This window comes from Brienomyrus brachyistius, chromosome 3 (assembly GCF_023856365.1).
Source record: "Brienomyrus brachyistius isolate T26 chromosome 3, BBRACH_0.4, whole genome shotgun sequence".
Classification (NCBI taxonomy): Eukaryota; Metazoa; Chordata; class Actinopteri; order Osteoglossiformes; family Mormyridae; genus Brienomyrus; species Brienomyrus brachyistius.
The window spans coordinates 19,962,365-19,975,819 of record NC_064535.1 but is presented as its reverse complement, the minus strand read 5'-3'; positions in this window follow the sequence as shown (position 1 = coordinate 19,975,819).

Here is a 13,455-nt window from a genome sequence, read left to right as displayed (position 1 = left end):
ATACTACTAGAAAATAGCATGTTTTATTAATCAACCCAGTTAATTATGGCATGAGTTCCATTAAAGCTCAGACAGTAGATGAGGAGTGAGTGAAGCGGAGCAAAAACAGGGAAGAAAAGTAACTGAAAGTGAAGAATGTGGTCGACATCCATCTCTCATGCCATAAAGGCACTCGATCGCCAATCGGAGTTCAAAGAATACTTCAAGTCTAAGAAGAGATGACATTTCAAAACGTGCCCTTATTAAAAGCATCTCCTGAGACTGGATGCTATTGAAATGCTCTGCCAGCACTAATCCTAAGCCAGATGCTCAAGACATATCACATACCAATCCCACACAAATGCCTCTAACCAAACACTATAAAACAGCTTTCGGAATAAACAATATATCAGAGAGACACGCTCAACTTTTTGACCTTATGCTATGACTCTTTAGCGAAATATGTTTTTCATGTGCTGCTTCCAGGATGCAATCAAGAAGAATGGAGGGACAAATAAAGAGAAATGAAACTGGCAGAGACAGGATGCTATTTGTCAGCTTCATGCTTTGACTCTTGACTGCCTCAGATCGCGCTAAGTTCCTAGGCCAACCCCGTGGCTTGTCATCGTTGTCTTTGTTGTCCAACTGCCATTCCCTGGAACTCCTGGAATGGTGGCGTATGTCTGGTATTCTATACATGGCCCTGATTCAATTAGCTGACCACCGGCATATGTGTCACTCCCGGTTATTCCCAGAAGCGCACTGTGCCGCTTCTTTTGATCAGCTTGGCTGTCCTGGGATTTCCCCGACTCGCCGCTGTCACCTGAGAGATACATGTTTCGGGAAGAATGTGAATGTTCTCCATCTGGCCCCCATGGGTCCTGGTACATAAAAGGAAAAGTGGAGATGAGTGGAACAGAGAGAGAAGCCAAGGAACAGAATTCATGAACAGATCTAATTACGCTCAGTGTCCATACATTTATGATGCCACATTACATATTACTTATTACAAAAGTCATTGACTAAACTGCTATAAACAGCGGGACCTCAATTTTATTACAGACAATATTTTAAGTTCATGGACCTTTTAAGGCTTAAGCAGAATGAATTCTTAAGAAACACATAACAAGAACATGTATGAATGTTATGCTATGACTTTGTTCCATATGGTACAACTTGAGCAAGCGGAGATAAATCTTCCTCCTGTTGCAAAGTTTAGTTATTAAAGGGGTAATGGAGGCACAGTGGATAGTGCTGAGTCCTCATTACGGCAGAATTATAGATTCCGGCCCCTTCCTGGGGATGGCGTGGGTTTTCTCTTGCAGTTAGGCGAAGTGCTTATGTCATTTACCTGTAGTGCCTGCATCCTGTAATATGCTGGCATCCCATCCAGGGGCTCCCTTGCCTGGAAGAGACTCTGCGTTCACTGGAAGAAGGATGAATTCTTGGTTTAATTTAATTTAATTCATTCTGGAGATACGCATCATTTATAAGTGTTAATTTTTTTTGATCAATTGCGATGTTGATCATGTTTATTTTCTGTTTATTTTCCAGACATGCCAAACAGTAGGAAGGGGGCTTCATCGGAGAAAATAATTGTGCCCCAGTCTTCTGTTGTCCAGTCCTTGTACTTCAGAAGACTGGTACTAAGCTACTTTATCTGATGAAGCCTCCTGCCAACACCTGGAAAATCGACTGTTCAGAGAAGAAAAGGTGAACGCTACCATGAATCCTTTGTCGTACCGAAAGTGAAGCATTCTGGGACCATCCATGTGTGTGTTTGTGTGTGTGTGTGTGTGGGGGGGGGGGTTGCTTCTCATTCAAGGGAGTGGGCTCATTCACAGTTCTGCCCAAAAACACTGTCATGAATATAGAATGGTATCAGCCATTAGCAACTTCTTCCAATGATCCACACGCAATTTGGTGATGATCTGTGAATTTCCCAGCAAGATGGAGTGTCAAGTCACCAGGCAGAAGTGATAATGAAGTGGCTCAGATATCATAACATTGAAATTTTGGATTCGTGACCAGGAAACTCCCCAAATCTTCATCCCATTGAGAAGCTGTGGTCAATCCTCAAAAAGCGGGTGGAGAAGCAGAAGCCCACAAACTGTGATCAACTTCAAGCACTAACAAGACATAAATGGATCGCCATCAGTCAGGAAGCTGATATCCATTATTCCAGGGCAAACTGAAGAAGAACAATACATTAAACACTATAAATCATCTTTGCATAAAATTGATGTATTTGCCAATAGAAGCCTTTGAAGTGTTTATAATTGTGATTCAGTATACCATAGTAACATGTAAAAAAATAATCTGGAAATTCTGAAGCAGCAAAGTTTACAAAACAGACTGTATTAAAAGACCATGCATCAACATAAGCTGAATGTGAGGTCAGCCGTCAAGGCTTCCATGGGATGCAGCAGGACATTCTGTGCTGAAAATTTGAGGACTTGTGAAGTTGACTTGGTACTTTATAAAATCAGGGGACTGGACAGGTGATGGACACGGTATGGTGATTGGACTCCTGTCACTGGGATTACTGGGAAGAGTTTCCGGGGATGGCAATACTTAGGGAGAGCTGCTGGGTGAAAGGACTCCAGGAAGTGCAGCCAGCAGGGAGCCCTGGTTGTCTCAGGATCTGAGGTGGGTTAGCAGCCAGGGTTTGTGGCTCAAGGATGATTACATGTGAGATGAACACCAGAGGTAAAAGGTTGGGGGGTCCAGGGTTGTATCTCCTTAAAGGCTGTGTGGTTTGGCCAGAAGGCTGCTGGGCCATAGCAGGCCTCTCCAAGCGCCAATCCCCTACGACGTAGGGGGCTTGAAGCGAGTCCCTGGCTGCAGGTCTAACCTCCAGAATCCTGGGAGTACAAGGCACCATTAGATCTCATGACATGAAGGAGTCTACAGTACATGGTGGTCTGCATCGACCAAGCAAACAGCCAGTGAATAATCCAAGAGTTTTACATACCCATGGATCCTAAAACGAACCCTTTAAAAAAAAAAAGAAAAAAACTTTTAATTACATACGCTATCTTGTTTTTAAATCAAGTACCTGTAATCATGGCAAAGCTTGTGGTTCGACTTGTATTTAACAACCAGCCTCTGGTTGGAAATGCCACGTTCTTCCCTCATCCAGGAAGCACTGGGAGGCAGCAGTAATTTCCAGGACTATATGCCGCTCGACACAAATCGCAGGATATGTGAGCACTCTGTGGGCTTCTTATTCCAAACATTACTGCTCCCCAAACAAAGTCATGTGACCCCATTTTTACTTGGTTACTTGAAGATTTGAAAGACTGGGTTCTGCAAGTTTTCTGGAGGATCTAGCTGTTTGCTAAATTGTTTTATCAGGGAGTAGTGTGCAAACTTAAAGAGAGTGCTGTATTGTTGTCCTGCAGTCTCTGCAAGAGAGAGACACATCGGCAGACACTAGATACCCACCCCTTTACAGAACGTTCCATCCGTGCCTCGGTCAGATGGAGGTGCTATGGCTTTCAGTGACAACTGCTTTAATGCCTTTACCTTCTAATTTATTTAGCAAACTATTTGATCCAAAGTGACATACTGTCAGGGTCAGCTCCTGTTATTCCCTTCCTCGTTTGGCCAGCAGGTGTTGCTGGTCATCCCGTCTCTCCTGTTGTCAGTCCTTGTGTTTCCCTCTCCTCCCTGTCGGCTGCATGGCTCAACTCATTGAGTATGCGGTTGCCTGTAAACCCCTCTGTCTTGTGTTCAAGTCCTGCTTCCTTAGTTTTTGTATTTTGTTCCTAGGGTATCTGTTTAGTCCTGTGATTTTGTATTCAGTTTTGGTTTCTTGTTTTGAGCCATAGTTGTGTTTTATCGGTCTTTTTTTATTCCCAGTGTTAGATTTTGTTTTACTTGTTTCTTGGTTAGTTCTTAATTAACCTGGTTTAGTTTGAATGAATTATTAGTTTCACCTGTAACCTGTTTTACCCATCCCTCATTGATTAATCTCACCTGCCCTTTGTTAGTCTTGTTTCCCCCTCAGTATTTAAGTTCCTGCCTCTGTTCAGTTCCCCAGTGGTTCGTTGTATGTTGGAAGTCATTGAAGTTCGTATGTTGCTAAAGATAGTTGTGTTTAGTTCTTCACCCGCCTGCCAACCTGCTTCTAGTAGCCCTTTTCCTTTTGTTTGTTTACCTTAGTTATCCCTTTTTAGTTTTGACCCCTCGAGGTCTGGTTTATTTTTGGAAGTATTTCTAGTGTTTTTCTGTTCTATTAAACCCACCTTTGTCTTGTGAGCTGCTAGAGGGTCGTCCTCCTTCCTATCTGCCTGCAGCATACCTCGGCCACATGCCAAATCCGTCTGAGTACATAACGCATACATATTGAGGGAAATCAGGGTCAAACAGTCCCTGGAGCTAGGGGTTGAAATTGTGAAACCACCTGACCAACCACAGGATTTGGACCAGTAACCTTCTGATCACAGTATCCTAACCAGCTCAGCCACACACTTGGGACTGTGGGTACAACCTGGTGCACACTGCTCACCAGAGGCAAAAAGTTCAAATTCAGACCGTAATTTTTGTTTCAACCAAGCGTTGAGTACCGTGACACTCTGAGTACTCACAGGCTGAAACAAATCTTTGTCTGGATTTGTACTTTCTGGGCATGAACTTTCCACCTGAGCTGCTCACTTTGGTTAGTTTTCCGAGAGGGCAATATGTACTGTATGTCCTCCACAGTTAGCATGCCCCCTGGAGGTCTGAAGGGCTGTCTAGCCCCTATCAAAAGTGTAAACCAATCCCACTGTGCAGCTTCTGCTCCTTAAAAAGCAGTTCTACCCCCTCAGCATGCACATTAAATCTCTATTCTGACTATGCTTTGAGAAAAAGGTCTTTATCCATTCAGAGGCCCTTTACACACACACCTACGTCGAAGGGCCTTCCAGGAGTTCAGGTCCCAGCTTGAAGTGGGACCTTTTCAATCATGCTGTGCTTGACGCATTGTGCATGTATTTTCTGTGGATTGCTTCTCCTAATACACATTCTTTGAACATTACAAAGTTTTTTTTTTTCTTTTAATAGCAGAGAGTCACATGGGCGCAGATATATTATTCTTCTTGGAAACTACAGGTTTCCGCAGTCTTGGCAGCCCTGCTCCTGTCTTGCTTAAACTTCCACCGATCTTCTCAAAAGAGAGAGAGCGGGGAAAAGCATCAGGGTCACACATTATTGAGGAATCAGGCCTAAGTGGTTCCGAGCTGAAACATCGGGTTGAGGGAATGTGAGCCAGGTTACCGAGGAAACCCTGAGCGCACTTGATATAAACAAATAAAAATAAACAAAAAAAATACACCACTCCATCCAAGAAAAAGCTTTAGAAAAATTTGAAATTGGCAAGAACAACCCAGATGCTGTAGTGGTTAGGACTGTGCTGGTTTGAACTGGGCCCACAATCAGAAGGTTGCCGGTTCAGAACCCTGATAAAAACAGGAGGATGAAACTATCACTGTTGACTCTGACCTGCATCTCTGTCTATCTCTCAGTTCTGTGGGTTAGAACTCTTTGGCTGGTATCGGAAGGTTGTTGTTTCAAATTCCAGGGCTGGCAAAGTGATTTCATCATTTAAGAAAGGCCTTTTTCGCCAGTTGCTCCAGGTATTCGTTGACATTGCTCTCTGAGCCTCACCTGTATGGTACTTTGGCCAAAAATATTTGTAAACTAAATAACCTTCAGTGATGAGCAAAGGAACAGCTAGCAGAGCATGCTTTGTTTTGAGGCGTGATGCTCTGATTCGTAAGGAAATTTCCCGAGGTTGTCCCTGGCCACTCACCCACCTAATGCATTTTTTTCTAATAAATCAGGTGTGTAAGGAAGAGTAGTAAAGATGCCCCAGTGTTCTTGATTGACCATTCGAATACAGACAGTGCTATCAGATTATGATGATGGAGGAAGTCGGGGAGAGAATGTGGGTTCCATTTGGCACCACTAGGGTGCTAAAATCCATCCATCCATTATCTACCGCTTTTCCGGGTCGGGTCGCGGAAACGAGTAACTTAGTTCCTGGGATCATTGGAACACGCAAACCCCTCCACCACGATAATGTGTCGGCTCCAGGAGATGGGCTGCTAAAATAATAACTGAATTTACAGTGGCCAGAGAAGGCCAGTGGTCAGTCTAACTTAGCATGTGTTCTCATGGGAAACCTCCATGTCTCAGGATCCTCACACTCCACGAGGTCACCATTTATATGCAAATTCACTCACAACGCCTCCTTTTTGGGGAGGGTCTTTTGGGGTATAAAGTGGGGTAAAGAACTGTCCTTGATTTGTATTTGAGCTGCCTTTCAGAGCGTAGTGTTTTCAGCCATTCTCAATAATACATCCCCTGATAGGTGGTTATTAGGATAGATAATATGCACTGTGTTTTGATACCTCCAAAGATGTTGTTCTATGAGGAATTTTCATATACTTCAATGAAGATAAATATCTAACGGTGGTGGTACGGTACTCTTTATGTTTAATATTTACAGCTACTGTTTGATATTGATTTGCTGCTGTTTGATTCAAAGTGGGGGCGGCATGGTGGTGCAGTGGTTAGCACTGTTGCCTCACACCTCTGGAACCCGGGTTCGAGTTCCGTGTGTGTGGAGTTTGCATGTCCTCCCCATGTCGTCGTGGGGTTTCCTCTGGATACTCCGGTTTCCCCCCACAGTTGAAAGACATGCTGAAACTAATCAGAGTTACGAAGTTGCCCGTAGGTGTGCCTGTGTGAGTGAATGGTGTGTGAGTGTGCCCTGCGATGGGCTGCCCCAGTGTTACAATCCAGATGGGTAATGTAACTAGACCGGTAGAGCAGTAAATCTCTATTGTTATCATTTTTGTTTTGCCGCTAATACACAGACGTAATGTGGAATTATATAAATACATGTACTCCTCCATTTATAATAGGGTTATATACCACTAGCCCGGAAACAGATCATAATTCAAAGCTGAACACTGAATGTGCATCAGTATCTTACCATTTTAAAGTTGAAATATCATTAATTGAACCATCATAATCGTTCAAATGGAGCATCTGTGTGTGTATGCATGCATGGATGTATATACGTTTATAACAGATATAGAAATACTCTAGATGAATGCTTTTGGATACACAGTGGCTGACTGGCCACCACAGTGCTACAATGAATCTATGTCATATATCTATAGAAACGGGGCCATGTTACTGTGTGATTTACAGATACAAACCACACAAGGCAAATTGAATAGCTGTAAAATGGAAATGGAAAACACTCGTGCTTCTCTCCTCGCTGCCCTGCTTTCAGCCCCTACTGCCTAACTTACTGGCCAGTAATCGTAAATGTCGAGCATTAACTGAGCTTCTGGGGAAAATGCATGTTTTAAACAGCCTGTTAAATTCATTATCATGCACATTTATTATATATTATGGTTAAAAATCTGTCAGGAATGCCTGCAGGCCTGACAGCCTCCCTAGGGTGCTGACCTCCAGTTGTATGAGTAAACATGGACAAGCTGAGTTAGGAGCACAGGAGTGTAGCGTAAGAGCATAGCACAGCGGCGTAGCATAGGAGTGAAGAATAGAAGTGTAGGAGCATAGGAATGTAACATAGCAGGAGAGCGTAGGAGTAGTTTAGGGAGGTAGGACTATAGCATAGTAGTATAGCATAGGAGTGTAGTTACATGGCATAGGAGCAAAGGAGCATAGTGTAGTTGCATAGCACAGAACTGTAGTGTAGGTGCCCAATGTAGGAGCATACTGCAAAAGCATAGCATATGAATGTAGAAGTGCAGCATAGGAGTTTAACATGACCAAGTGCAGGGATGTCATCCTGCTGTGTGATAAGCATGTGTTTGCAAATAAAAGACAGGTGGGTTACAAGGGATGACTCTGGATGATTTTGGGTTCTTGCTGGCATCGATTGGCGTTGTGGGGAAACAGCAAGTGAATTGGTGTGCTTTGGGAGTGTGTAAAGAAGAGGGAGGGGGTGCTGGATATGAGTGAGACACTGTGAGTGCATCATGTCAAAGTGGCACACAGGAGAGAAAGTGGTTAAAGTAAACTTGTTGAAGCATAAGGTCTCAGTGCTACAAAGTAAAGGGAGACGGTTAGGGGAAACTCTGAGGATGCTGCCCATGCCCATTCAGCTCTCGCCATCGCCTGGCATGCACACATGGCACCATCACTCTTGGAAATGTGGAAAACAGAACAAGGACAAGTTTGCCAGCCGAGTCAGGAGGTGTGTGATAAACAGCCAGTGCATCATCATTGTACCGGTCTTTGTTGTGGTGTTACTAGTTGAGTTCACGTCAAATTACTTAAATTCTTTATTATGAGAATTCAAAGTTCACACCCTGATCTGGCCCATAATTTGTGAGATGTTAGCCTTATCATATTTAAAAATTGGGGTTTGGAATGTAAATTCTATAGTTCTGTTTATTTGTTAAATATCACTATTAATTTTGTGGCTTCGTATATTTAGTCTGCTGTGAAAATTATGCAGACCAGACTAAATAAGCAAAATCTGTAATTTCTGATATTCTATCCAGGAAACTGGAAGAGCTTTAAATTATAAAATTGCAGTTTAAGAGAAAAATGGGAGGAATATCCTCAAAGAGATTTCTGAAATGAGAGCTGCTGGCGATGGCATATGACCCACAGCAACAAGACAAAACAACTTTTTAGAAAACCAAGGGTCAGAAAAGAGCTCAAAAACAAGTGGAAGAAAACAAATAAGTGAGTTTGGACAAGATAATAGTGAGCTTAAGAGCAAAACAGTCCATTACAAATGACAGAGATGGAAAAGAGATTCTCTATTTGGGGAACAAATGGGAAAAACACATTTTTGGTTTGTAAAAAGGAAATGAATTTGCATTTTATTTTGTGTCTAGAATATCAAAACTGCAAGGTCGCTGACCATGTTTAGCATTCCCTTATAGTCTAAAAAACCCTTTGCATCTGTGATTGTTACAATTACGTAACTGCCTTGTCAGCTGGTGAATGGAGAATGAGCTCTGAGAGCGACAACATTCTTTCACATTCTTTTTCAAAAACCAAGTCTCTTAAAACAAGTGGGTTTCTTTCAGTGCACTTTCAATATGATGTGTTTATTGCTGCAAAAAATTGTTAAACTGGTAGAGCACAGATTACCATTGAACGAATATAATTAGCACCATATCCTTAGGTTTCCAATGTTCCTGCAGTCTGGCATACTTTAGCATTTGTAATGATCCATGCATTCCCATCATTTATTTTGAAGGCTGCAAGACAATGACTTCCATTGTTGTGCTACTAACTTATTTCTTTATTATAAATACACTATAATACATGCAAAAGTTAAGCCACTTTTTCACAGAGAAAGCATTTATCCTATTAACTATCCATACATCCATTCATCACCCATAGCCACACTCAGTACTGAGTCTGAAACCTATTCCAGAATGAATCGGGCAAGGGACACAATGGACAGGATGTCAGTCTACCCCGCAGCACACACACAATCACACACACACACACACACACACACACACAAAGAGCAATTTTGAGTTCTTATAACTGCATGTTTTTGGACTGCAGGGGGAAACTGGAGTACCTGGAGTAAGACCACAAAAACAGCGGGTGAAATTTCATTTCCACAGACAAGGCTTTTAGCTCCAGACCTCAAGTTATGAGACTACAGTACTAACCATTTAGCCACAATGCCACCCCTCTTATCAAGTATGCTGTATTGTCAAGCATACTATATTATCCAGCATACCATATGTAATACACAATACACAAGCTATGTACCTAACATACGCTGTAAGTTCTTTGGAGATAAGGCTTAATAATTAGACTTATATAATAAGGTAACTGGCTATTTTTTTATTTTTAAATCTTATGGTTGTCATCCACAGAGGCAGGCATTGGGTCGAGGAAGGACTAGAGCTCCGAGCTGCATGGGTTATCAAGCTCTGAGGATGCTTAGTGGGAGTGGGGGCAAAAAACTCAATCATCTATAATTGGTAGCAAGCAAACCAAGTGTGACCTGTTTGATCCCCACCCAAGGGTGTCTTCCCGCCATTTTAAAATATTAAGCAACACTGCTGTGCTACAAATAAAAAATAAACACCAAAGTGAGAATCCGTTACGCGCAAACGGCCTGAATCTCAGGCAGCCTCAGATGTGTTTCAGGAAACCGCCAAACGCAGTGCAGGCGCCGAAGGATAGGTCACGTAGGATCACCTTCCACCATGACTCTCATATCACGGGCATCCAGCAACTACAGAACTTCCAGAAGATACTAATGGTTCTTCTGGTCGTTTCAATTTTTCTGTTTCCTTCCCCCAGAGCCTATTAAGAGAGATGTTGGAAAACATGCCACCGATTTCCACCGACTATGCCAAGGCACTAAGTCTTTGAGCTGACTGTTCTGGATCGGTGCAGGATGTGTCAATCCCACCCCCACCACTACCCGTCTCCTCTAAACGCACTTGGGTGTGTACATGCATAAATAAGAGTGTCACAGACGCAGGGTCCACTCCCAGAAGAAGCATTCCATCTCTGTCTACTTGGTGATTTACTAATGATCAGACTTCCATTCATTATAATTTGGCTGCTTCTCAGGGAGTGATTATTGGGCCTAGTTTGGGGTTCCCAACCATTTGATGTTCATGGACGGGTTTTCGTCATGCAAGAAATTTCATAGTAAAACGCCCAGGGGGGAGGGGGCATGCTCATGGATCAATCAACAATTTCAGAAGTTTAACCACTTACCTTTTTTCAGATGCGAGCAGAGCATGAAGGGCTGTAGAACAGAAAATATAGCTTACTTTTGGAATCACAGATGTGTGTGACAGGTCATTGCTACATGCCCTGCTGTTCTGTTGTTACCCAATCCTACTTTTTATATCTATAACCTTAAGTCATGCTAACATTTTGACTAAGTGTGGTCTCTTGGTCTCAGAAAGGTCACAAAGGTCATCCGTACAGATGTATCTCCTGCATGTTTCAAATTTCAAATCTTTATTTGTCAGATGCACAGTTATACGCTGTACGATGTGCAGTGAAATGCACTGGCTGCACAGCTCCAGACAATGAACAGAAGTATAAAATACATTAGCATTTAATAATAATAATTGATACTTTATTGGGTTTCCTCCGGGTACTCTGGTTTCCCCCCACAGTCCAAAAACATGCTGAGGCTAATTGGACTTGCTAAATTGCCCGTAGGAATGCATGTGAGAGTGAATGGTGTGTGAGTGTGCCCTGCGATGGGCTGGCCCTCCATCCTGGGTTGTTCCCTGCCTCGTGCCCATTGCTTCCGGGATAGGCTCTGGACCCCCCGCGACCCAGTAGGACAAGCGGTTTGGAAAATGGATGGATGGATACTTTATTGATAACCATAGGGAAATTGTCTTCACGTCTCCCTCAACTTGCTCTTTGTAGAGTAAGCTGCCTGAGAAGGGCAGCCACCCATAGAGGTGCACAGGGAGCAGGAGGTTAAGGGTCTTGCTCTAGGACCCACAAATTTCCTGAAGTTGGGTTGGAACCGGTGACCTTCTGATTACAGGCACACAGGCTGCCCAGACATGAATATGTCAAGAGATATGAGTATAAGAAGATAAGACAAGACTTACATTAAGCATGCAGGGCTTGACTAGATGGGCATCTGCTTAGGGTTACCATACATCCTGGGACACATCCTCTTTTGAAAATCGGTACTCCAACCCGTATGACCGAATGTTACAGTGTGTTAGAGAATGTTACAATAAAGTTACAGTGGAGTAACAGTTGAAGGAAAAGGCACCAACCTTCAATATATAGCAGCCACTCTGGATCATCACACAGTGTCTGTAAGGTCTGTGCACACGTTTACTTTAAAAATTAAAGGATATCCACATCCCCGCATGTCACACTGCTCACAAGTGACAGCAACTTCTGGAAACCGCTGGCACGTTGACCCTTTTGATTTGGTGTGAACAGTGAATCATGTCATTTGATGGCAGTTTAACAAACTTTAGTTTAGCGCTTTGTAACTTTTGTTGAAAAAGACTTGCATGCACGTACTGTATATTGTGTCAGTTGTGAGTACTTTTGTGAAACGAGAGTTAACTGGAAGGTTACCATACGTCCAAGTTTCCCTGGACGTGAATTTTAGTTTTGGGTGGTTAGGGAAGACTTATTAATATTCATAAGGGAATTGCTACCTGATTGGTTGCTGAATGTGAAAACTCATGAATATTCTGATCCCTGGAAATGTCCTCTTTTTCATCTCACCAAATTTGGTAACCCTACACCTGGTGATCATCCAGGTTTTTTTCTTTTCTGACTGGCTACAGTATCATATACATGAATGTTATTGGTGGAGAGTTTTGTATCACATGATGGATCCATGTCTTTTGAGCCTCTCATTAAAGTATCTTTAGTGTGAGAGAATAAATATGAGGTGTGTATACAGCAGGCCGGCTACGACCATAATCTGCAGTCTCCTACTGGGAGCGCAAAGATCTTAAACGCACTTTAGTTCATTCGAAATTGTATGCACATCTGCAAGTCGCCAAATCCCTGACCTTCTTCCAGAGATTCAAAGCCAAAATGGTGAGCCAGACTGAGGTCTTGGCTGTAGTGCTGCAGACTGCCGTGTCCCGGCTCGGTATGATCCACTTACCCTCATGCCCACCGCCACGCTGGCAGAGGTGTGCAGGGGTGAGGTTAACCATGATGCAAATGCGTGACTTAACGTCCCGTAAGCTGCATTAATGCATGCTGTGCCAAGTCTGAGAAATTAGACAGTGGAACTGCCATTTAGAAAAGGTCGTGCCTTTCTTTTTTTTTAAAACCCATGCATCGATGATGTCATAGCCACCTGCTTCCATTTATGGGACTGGGATAAGCGCATCCAAAGCCTGCCTAAAAGATGGGCCCTTTCCTTATCATCACCCAATGGTGACTTCAGCAAGGTTCATGACTTGCGGTCAATTAGGTGTTACAGGTCTATTCAAAAAAGTCTAATTAATTTAGCAAAATCAGTACTTTTCAAGTGAATAAGAGAAAACTTTGGCCCGTGTTGGGAGAACTGAAACATTTTATAGTTATTAATGATGAATTGATGTCATCAAAACCATATTAGATAAGTGGTTGTGGAAGAGGGATGGCTTAATCCGTGTTTTTATTTGATTGGCTGAACATGTATATTTATTCAAAAGAGCGAGACAGTTGACTTTCCTCCCTGCAAAACATCTTGTGATTGTTATGCAGGTTCAATGCCTCATGTGGGGGTCTCCTCTCCTGAGAGCATCACTGTCAGCCACTTGAAGCCAGAGTGTGTAGCAGCTCAGTGCTGCTGGCTGAAGGTCCACTTTTATTTGCTGGTTTTCTTTCCGGGAGAGAGTCTGTTGGGATCGGCGAGCCCTCGTGAGGCCCTGGAGCGCATGGCCTTGGCAGACGTTACTCTGGCCTGTTCATGCCACCTGCTCCTGCTGGCTTGAGAAGAAAGGCACGTTCTCCCGA